The sequence below is a fragment of the Onychomys torridus genome, chromosome 5 (assembly GCF_903995425.1).
Source record: "Onychomys torridus chromosome 5, mOncTor1.1, whole genome shotgun sequence".
Lineage (NCBI taxonomy): Eukaryota > Metazoa > Chordata > Mammalia > Rodentia > Cricetidae > Onychomys > Onychomys torridus.
In genome coordinates this window covers 116,976,752-116,986,957 of record NC_050447.1, presented here as the reverse complement: position 1 = coordinate 116,986,957, position 10,206 = coordinate 116,976,752, and positions in this window count along the sequence as shown.

The window sequence follows — 10,206 nt, the reverse complement described above, 5'->3', positions numbered from 1 at the left end:
AAAGCAAAATTACAGTTATGAAGTAGCAATGAAAATAACTTTATGATTGGGGTGTGGGGTCACCACAACATGAGGAACTGTGTTAAAGGGTTGCAGCATTGGGAAGCTTGAGAACCACTGCTCTAGGTAGTACTTAGAAGAGCCCCCTTAGCAGACTTTTTCTACTAGTGAGTGTGAGCTCCTGAGTCCCCTCTGCCTAATTCCGCCCCCTTGTTCCTGTGTGTGATGAAGCTGTTCCATGTCACCTTTTAGGAGTGCCCATTCCTAACCTTTGGGCTTTAGATAAAGCTGTCACTGCAAATTCTGGGCTATCCCTTCCTGGTTAGGTACACACCAAATTCCTTCTCCACGTTCAAGATTTATGTTTCTTCTTTATGACATCTTGGATGTACAAAGAGGTTTTTGAAAGTATTTTAATGTACTCAAATGTATCATCTTTATTTATGGTTTGTTTTTGGTGTGGGGTTTAAAAACTCTTTTCTTACTCTGAGATCCTAAGAGCATTATCCTCCATTTCCTTCCAACACTTTTCAGGGTACACACTTTTCTATCTAGCTCTAACCCATTTTAACACCACTTGATGTGGACACCTAGCTGGGTTTTTTTCCTCGCGGCTTCGGGCTACTGACAGTAGTAACAGCGGTTCTTTACAATGTTGCTCCCCTGGCCCTGTTCTGCTTTTTGAGACAAGAGTTCACGAAGTAAACTGTCCTGGCCTTGAACTCACAATCGTCTCAAGTGCTGGGATTGCAGATCTGCACCACCATGCCCATCCCTACTCCAGTGATGTTTCTAAACGTCCCCTTTTCTTTCACTGATTTGAAATGTCTGTGCTCCACACAGACTTTCATAAATGAGTGAACCTGTTTTTGGAATCTTCTCTGTTTCTCTCTGGACTAATATCACACATGCTCCTGACTGCAGATTATCTAGGCTCACACAGTGCAGGAGTTGAGCCCCAAGCATTAAACTTCCTCTCCAAAGCTGTCCCAGGGTTATTGGTTTCTTGATAAGAAACCATTCAAACCATACACTGCATAAAATTAAGAAATTTAGAACTCAGATCCACAAGTCCACCAAAATTGTGTTTTCTATCCATTTATTGAGGACTTCAAGAATGGTTTAAGTTTCACACAAAAGCATTTCTCACATCTTCAGAGGAATGTATTCCAAGGCACCTTCACATTTTTGGATAGCTATTTTAATATGTGTTTCCTAAACTATATTTTTCCAAGAGTTCTTAACCAGTGACTAGAACTTGACGTACTTGTTAATAGTGTATTCTCAGAATGGCATTTAAATTCCCTTATTATGGCATTAAATTCCCATTATGGCATTTCTTGACTCATCAGTTGTTGTAACGATTTAATTTTTCTCCAAGTAGATTTCACTGTCACTACAGGTGTCTACCAGTGGGGGATGTTCCAGAACACCATCTGCTAGAATCTTTGCAGCATCTCGAGAATTGTTTTATGGGCTACTGTGTGATCTGTCAGTGAGAGTCATCATGATCTGGGGATCCCCTGCCTCTGCCTTCCCAGGCTGGAATTACAGACAGTCACCACACCCACATGGCATTTATGTGGGTTTTGGGGATCGGATATCTAGTCCTCACAGTGTAGGCACGTGCTGAGCCACTGAGACATCTCCTAAACCCTGAATCATATTCTCTACAGAGGTCAGAGGTCTTTTTCTAAAAATCATGTTTGCTTACGGTGACGATCAGGTCTTTTATGACCTTTCTTTTTGTTATTGGCACTTTCAAATTACTGCAAGAGATGTGATAAATTCTGCTCTATAACTGAGGCATTGTCCACTGACCTTTGAAATTCTGTCCATATGCTGCTTTGTATAATTTTGTAACTTGCAGAGATCTACCTGCCTCTGCCTCCTAAGTGCTGGGAGCATACATACATACATACATACATACATACATACATACTTGCACAAAGGCATCACCTATCCCTAGGTTAGCCTCAAACTCACATCTGAGAACAACCCTTAAAGACTGATCCTCCTGCCTCCACCTCCCCTGAGAACTGAGACTACAGGATTCATTTCAGTGCAAGGCTATTATTGCTTTTAGATAATTGCCTTCATCACATGTTTTAATAAGCAGGACTGCTTTCAGAAATTCTAGAACCAATCGCTGTTACCATCCCACTCTATACTCGCCCCCCCCCCCCGTGCCTGCACTCCACCCCATCTCGAACACTGTGTGCCTGTAATGGCTGGCTCTTCTTCCTCTCCATGTCCAGGACTCCTCTTGGGCCCCTGCTGGTTATCGAGGCTGAGGCTCCCAGATCCCCAGCCCTGGCAATTGCTTTCACCCATCTCATGCCAGCAGCTCACAGTCAGCTCAGACTAGAACCTAATTCTTCCCTCATTTTCAGCCCTCACACATCACTTTTCTTGCTGAACAAACTGTGTGTGTGAGAAAGACTTTATTCAGCATTTCTAGAAACTTCCAAAACATAGCTGTCATGATTCACACTGTTGACAAGAAAAGTGTCTGCTCTGTGTGACTTCACAGCAATTCCCTCCCACCCCCAGATGCACCAAGGAATACATTTGCACCCCCAGATGCACCAAGGAATACGTTTGCACCCCCAGATGCACCAAGGAATACGTTTGCACCCCCAGATGCACCAAGGAATATGTTTGCATCCCCAGATGCATCAAGGAATACGTTTGCACCCCCAGATGCACCAAGGAATACGTTTGTACCCCTAGATGCACCAAGGAATATGTTTACACCCCTAGATGCATCAAGGTGTACGTTTGCACCCCTAGATGCACCAAGGAATACGTTTGCACCCCCCAGATGCACCAAGGAATACATTTGCACCCCCAGATGCACCAAGGAACACATTTGCACCCCTAGATGAATCAAGGTATACGTTTATACCTCCAGATGCACCAAAGAACACATTTGCACCCCTAGATGCATCAAGGTATACATTTGCACCTCCAGATGCACCAAAGAACATGTTTGCACCCCTAGATGCATCAAGGTATATGTTTGCACCCCAGATGCACCAAGGAACACGTTTGCACCCCCAGATGCATCAAGGAATACGTTTGCACCCCCAGATGCACCAAGGAATACATTTGCACCCCCAGATGCACCAAAGAACACGTTTGCACCCCTAGATGCATCAAGGTATACGTTTGCACCCCCAGATGCACCAAGGAACACGTTTGCACCCCCAGATGCATCAAGGAATACGTTTGTACCCCCAGATGCACCAAGGAATACATTTGTACCCCTGGATGCACCAAGGAATATGTTTGTACCCCCAGATGCACCAAGGAACACGTTTGCACCCCCAGATGCATCAAGGTGTACGTTTGCACCCCTAGATGCACCAAGGAATATGTTTGCACCCCCAGATGCACCAAGGAATACATTTGCACCCCCAGATGCACCAAGGAACACATTTGCACCCCTAGATGCATCAAGGTATACGTTTGCACCCCAGATGCACCAAGGAACACGTTTGCACCCCCAGATGCACCAAGGAACACGTTTGCACCCCTAGATGCATCAAGGTATATGTTTGCACTGCCAGTTGCACCAAGGAACACGTTTGCACCCCCAGTTGCACCAAGGAACACGTTTGCACCCCCAGTTGCACCAAGGAACACGTTTGCACCCCTAGATGCATCACGGTATATGTTTGCACCCCCAGATGCACCAAGGAACACGTTTGCACCCCTAGATGCATCAAGGTATACGTTTGCACCCCCAGATGCACCAAGGAACACGTTTGCACCCCTAGATGCATCAAGGTATACGTTTGCACCCCTCTTAGCCTTTTCCGGCTCTAAATAGCCCCACACCCCGAGTATGAAGCTGTTTCTAAGGAAGGCAGTTCAACGTGAAGCATTTCCAGGGTATCTTGGGGCCACATAAAAACCTAGAGAGCATTTCCCTGGATGTTTCTGGAGTGGGGGAGCCCCTGCCCCACACACCAGAGGAGAGAATTCATAGGTGGATCCTTGCTCTCCCAGGAAGGGACAGGAAGAGTGAGCACAACAGTTTCCTGCCCTTTGGACCCCACTAGCTGCCATCTTCACGTCTTCCTACTTTGTTATGAAGAAAAAAAAAAAAAAAAAAAAAAAAACATCAGCAAGCACTGTGGTTCTTGCCAAGAGCAGAGGCTTATTAACCTTGGGTAAAACCCCGAGCCAGCCTGTTCCCTTCACTGCCTATGCTGAAACTCTGGGGGAGGTGGGGGGGGTGTCTTTGTTTTGTTTTGTTTTTCTCTCAGAAAGCACACCAAGGAGGCCTGTTTAAAATCTTACTAAGTTTTTAAGGCTGCTGTTTCAGGATCTGGTCAGTTTGGAGGTCAGGAGAGAAAATTCTAGAACATAAGAAATTCTCACCCACCCTTCCCATGGTGCTGAGGGTTTGGAAAGGAGACCATTACAGTTCAGTTACGGCTTTGCTCAGTATCACAGAAGGAGCCCTGGGGCACAGTAGAAAGAAGCTTTCTAGTGTGGATGAAGCTTGTTCCCAAATTCACAGCTTCTCTCTTGAGGGCTGAAGAAGCAGGCTGGTGGCCAGCTCTACAAAGAAAGAAAATAAGTAAGCCACGGTTTGGGGGGAGCAGGGAAAGGATCAGGAGAAATGGGAACTGAAAGTAAGGTTTGCCCTTTAAGCAAAAGTCCAGCAGGAAGGGAGAGCATGTGGGTGGCCGTCAGATGCTGAGCTCATCACAAACATGTAACTGGGCTTGAGGCTGCGGGGGAGCAGTTTCTCCAAGAGGCTGCTGGTCTACTGCAGGGGGAACCCCGAGGGTTAATCCCCTGAGATCTTGACCCTCCTCTCCCTAGTCTCAAGGATGAGGAAGTCTTACAAAAGGGAGGTTCCCTTTTGCCCCAAGTTTGCCTCCTGAGGCTGCTCCTCCGAGATAGGAAGAGTACAGCCCAGCCAACAAAAGTACCAGAGCAGCTTCCACAGGCCAAGGACCTCCACAAACACTCCATCACTCACACTGCTTAGCAGCACCAACACCGGATGTCCACAGGCCTTGAGACAAGGAGGCTGAAAGGGAAGCCTGAGTGTGGCCATGGTTTTTAGCCAAATTTCCCCACTAGGTTTTCCCCCAGAGCTAATTCTTAGTCACCCTGTACTTTCCAACAAGGGGCTTATTTATTAACTGATTGGGCCAAATGAATGAATAGAAATAACTTATTTTCAGTGTCTGTCTTTCTCTTTTCCTAAGAAACTAATAACATTTTAAGAACACTGTTGGCCATTGTCTGAGGCAGACAGCAGCACTGGGATGATTCCAGGCTTGGATATGTGGTCATCCTCATGATCCCACCGGGCCAGCCACACACAAACTCAAGGCAGAGAAACTGGTCCCAGGCCCGACTCCAGGCCTGAGGGATGGAAAGCTTGCCCATGTTTTACTTCTGTACCGGCTCACAAAGTCCTCTAAAATCAGGGGAGTATTTGTGAATGCTCACCCTGTGCTGGGACCCCTGCTCGAACGCTCACTGGACTTGCTCTCTCCTCTCTCTAGAATTTTCTGGGCCTGAATCACAGCCCCAGCTTCCTCTTTCACTCAAGTCTGTTCAAATGTCACCTTCCCAGAAGTGTCTTTTAAAAAGAAAAGATTTATTTCAGTATGGGGGAAGGGGGCCGGAGGTGGGGGGGGTGGGGGGGAGGGGAGGGCAGAGGGCGTGCCTTCAGAGGTTTCAGAAGGTGGAGCCGCATTGACTCCCTGGGGCTGGTGTTACAGGTAGTTGTGCACCTGGTGATGTGGGTCCCCTGGAAGCACTCTTGACTGCTGAGCCATCTCTCCAGCCCCAGAAGTGACTTCCTAAGTGAGATGTGAAGAGAGGTGCATTTGACCCCTCAGTTCTCATCTCTGACATGTTAGTCTGCGTGTGTGTACCCTGTCTCCGCCAGCATTCACAGCTTCTTCCTTATGTCGCCCAGTTTCAGGCCCTAGAACAGCACCAGGCACTCGGAGAATGCTCAAGGACCGTAGAAAGCGAGCAAAGCAGCCCATGAGATGCTGTGGGAACCATCCACAGTCTCGTGTCCATCCTTCCGTGTTCCCACACTGTTAATGCCACCTGAAAAGTTAGGGAGCAATTGACGGAACATCCAATCGCATTTGAGAAGGCCCCTTAGACCCAGCCCTGTGCTGGCTAACTCACTGATAGGTCTCCCAGAAGGCACCGAAGACTGTTACATTTCTGGTTCTAGTTTCTCAGGGTGAAGGGCTACAGATTAAAGGGCACATGGAAGGAAGGGTGAATAGTACAGAGTCCGAGGGAGGAGAGAACATGGAACTCCCAGTGTCCTCTACGTGTGGAGCCATGGGTGATGTTGCCCCTCCTAGCCAAGAAGTGTGACAATGTCTAGAATATCACCAACCAGAGAAACACTCAAGCCTTGGAATTCCATATTTTAACTGGGGTTAAACCACATCCTGCTCACTTATTGACCTTAGTTTTAAGTCTCTTCAAAAATGTAACCAATACTACCATCCTACCAAAATCTTTCATCAAAAACAAATTGTTACTCTGTCCAGTGGCCGAATCTCCAGACAGACACTTCTACCCACCATGAGATTCCAAGGATCTACTAATCAACAGCAGGTACACAAAGGCCAAGGCAAGCCTCTCTCTACTGTACACACACCTTCTAATTTCTCAGTGCCCAACAGTTGGGTGGAAATGTTCTCCCTGTGCCTGGCCTCGGGTTTGGTCATGACTTGTTGATCATAGAGGCAGGCAGAAATCAACATGTGCTGATTCCACTTTCTCTCTAGGACTCCTGCCATCACCGTGGGAAGTATATTCTGTGTAGATCTCACTAGTCCAGGAAGAACAGGAGAAGCCTGGGAAGGCAGTCACTCAGCCCCACCCCAAGCTGAGCCTGGCCTGTAGCTGACCTTTAGTCATGAGCTGAGCGCCCCAGTCAAATAAATGCCTTCTGTCGAGTGCTAAGATCTGTAAATGGTTGCTAAGTTGGATTGCTGTGGGGATAATTAACTAATAAAGGTAGCAACCTAACCTCTTGCGTATCAGAAGAGGTTATAGACTTCTGATAGTTTGTACTTTCAGTCATCCTTAAACCAGAAGAGCTTGAAGAAATGAACACAAATTGACAAGGTTTGTTTGGAAGTGGGTGCTGTGGTTTAGACATGGGTTGAGTGTGTCCCAGAGTGCTCCCATGTTCACAGCTTGGTCCCCAGTATGGGCTCTGGTAGGAAGTGACTGACTGAAGACACTTTCCCTAGAAGAAATGAATGTAATGTTTCTAGGACCCTGGGTAATTAATTCTCAGGAGCATTGTAAAGATGCACATCCAGAGCAGGGCAGGCTAGGGCATGCCTGTAAATCCTAATATTTGGGAGATTGAAGCAGAAGGAGTTTCAGGCCAACCTGGCTACAGAGTGAATTGCAGGTCCTGCTGGGTTCCGGTAAGATCTTGCTTCCAAAGCAAACAAAGCCAGAAAACAAAGACAGAAGAAGAAAAAAGTGCACAGGCCCCTGGGTCAACCTCATGTCTTGCTACTTGCTTTGTGATCTCTCACTTTCACAAGTGCCTGTGCCAGGATGTCACCTGTAGTAGAATATTGTTTTCAGCTGTGTTCCTTTTGTTTATGTTGCATTTGTTTAACTCTGTGAAGCTGTGTTACTGTGCCTGTCTAAAACACCTGATAAAGAGCTGAACAGCCAATAGCAAGGCAGGAGAAAGGATAGATGGGGCTGGCAGGCAGAGAGAATACATAGAGGGAAAAATCTGGAAAGCGGGGAAAAGAAGCAGCCAGAGAAGGAGGAGGACTCCAGGGGCCAGCCACCCAACTCACACAGCAAGCCCTTTTCCTTGTAGGCTAATTTTCACTTTCAAATGAAACTCTCGCAAAGCCTCACACGAGGCGGTGGCTCACCCTTGCTGGGCTGGAGAGGTTTAGGGTAGGGGGCAGGGTCAGAGGTGCTGGGAGGAGCCAAGGGAACTGAGTGATGCTGGGAGAGTTGGACAGCGTCTGCTTTGATGTATTAGTAGGCGCCTCAGTTTGCCACTTGTCCCAGGTTTCTTAGCAATCAAACAGTTGCCAAATCTTCCAAAGGTTTGTTAGGAGCAGGAAATTATAGATGTTTCTGTGAAAAATCTTAAACACGGCACTAGACAAATACCCAAGCCTGTCAGTGAGCAGCCTTTCCTTCATGTCATAATAGGACGCAAAATAGGATGACATGTAGCGTCTGTGGGATGAGAAGGAAAGCATCCTGGGCGGCTCAGAACAGCAAGGATGAGCCACGGCCTCGTGTGGGGCTTTGCTTGAGTTTCATTTGAAGGTGAAAATTAGCCTACAAGGAAATGGGCCATAACAAATGCACGCCAAAGAGGTTTCCTCAGCTCTTGGCGCATGGCCATCTCCATCACAGCTTCTCTGAGACACTTAAGGATTAGGAAATGACTCATTAACATTTTCCTTCTTTGAAATGTAGCTTTCATGAAAATCCAGCCCAGCACAAAGCACCTGTCATCATCATCTACAGACATCACTCTCAGTGGGACGGGGATGCTTCTGGAACGCCATAGTCCCCCAAGAACCTCACAGGAGGATGGCATTTAGCTAGGACAAAGTGAGACATGCTACCACTGCCCCACAGATCTCTCCCCACTCGAGCACAACCTCAGAGGCTGACCCTCTTCACGTTTGTGTGGTAACAAAGCTGGGTCTTGGTGTGTGTGTGCAGGTGTGTGTGCATACAGGTGCATGTATATACAGGTGTGTGTGTTTACAGGTGTTTGTACACAGGTGTGCATGTATGTGTATGCATGTGTGTATATACAGGTGTGTGTGTGTACAGGGGTATGTGTGTATGTGAGTATGTGTGTGTGTTAGGGGTATGTGTGAATGCAGGTACGTGTGTGTGTGTGTGTGTGTGTACAGGGATGTATGTGTGTGTGTGTGTGTGTGTGTGTATGTGCATGTATGTGTATGCAGGTGTGTGTATGTGCATGTGCAGATATATGTGGAACCTGGAGGTCTATGTCAGGTATCTTTAATCACTCTCCACACCATCATCATCATCATCATCATAATTACCATCATCATCATTATTATTATTAATTATTTGAGAGCACACTTCTTACCAACCTGGAGCTCAGGGATTCAGGCAGACTTCCTGGCCAGGGAGACTTGGGAATCCTCCTGTCTCTACCTTCCCAACACTGTGTAACAGGTGCACACTACCATGCCTAACTGCTTACCTGGATGCTGGGGGTTCAAACTCAGGTCCTCATGTTGGCATGGTGAGCACTCTACTAACTGAGGCATCTCCCCAGTCCCCAGAACTTGGTCTTTGAAACAGCAGTGACAGTAGTTTTTTGTCTGTAGGTTTCTAAAAGTGTCTCACATCAGCACCTTCTCTGTTTCCCTGAGCAGGCACAGCAGAGCTGGCAGTGAGTCCAAGGACCATCTTTCAGGTGTGTATTTTCCAGTGTCTGGTCCTGATGTTGACTTTCCTCTTCTCTACACCATCAAGAATCCTCATGAGGTGATGGGGTTTGTTCAGTGCCAGGTGTTTCTGGCCCCTCCTTTGCCTGATGCCACGTAAACCTGAAGAGGCCATGTGTGTGATGACTCAGAGAAAAGCCAGGAAAGCCTCCCCCGTTGTAGCATACCGAGAGCACCAATCGCCTGGAAGGACCACGAGGAGAGAAGGCTTGTCACTAATTCCGTTAGCAGCGAGGCTGCCTTGTGCACGAAAGTGCTTAAAGTCACTTAAGAGTTTCTTTTCAGGAATGTATCAACAGTGTCACGGACAGCACATTCTTCTAGGGCCACAAAGAGAAGAGAAACCAGCATCACCTGAGGCTCACCAGGCATGCACATCACACCATTCCTCAGGATGCTTCCAGTGGGATGTGTTACAGTGTCCACTTCCCAGTGCAAAGACATTAATGCTCAGATGTGCCTGACCTGGGGGAAAACATTAGATAAGGGTAATTAGTCTTGGTGAGTGAGTTCCCTGGTGGGACCTCACTTGGTCACTACACTAACAAGAAGATCCATGTCACTCAACTGTTGGGAGCATAGCATGAAGGTCCTTGTGCCCACGGATCTCCAGAGAAACCAGGAATGTTAAACACACAGGACTGTCTTTCCAACGGGAAAGATGAAAAACCTGTTCTTTCATCCAGAAAGCTGAGAATTGGAGATTAAC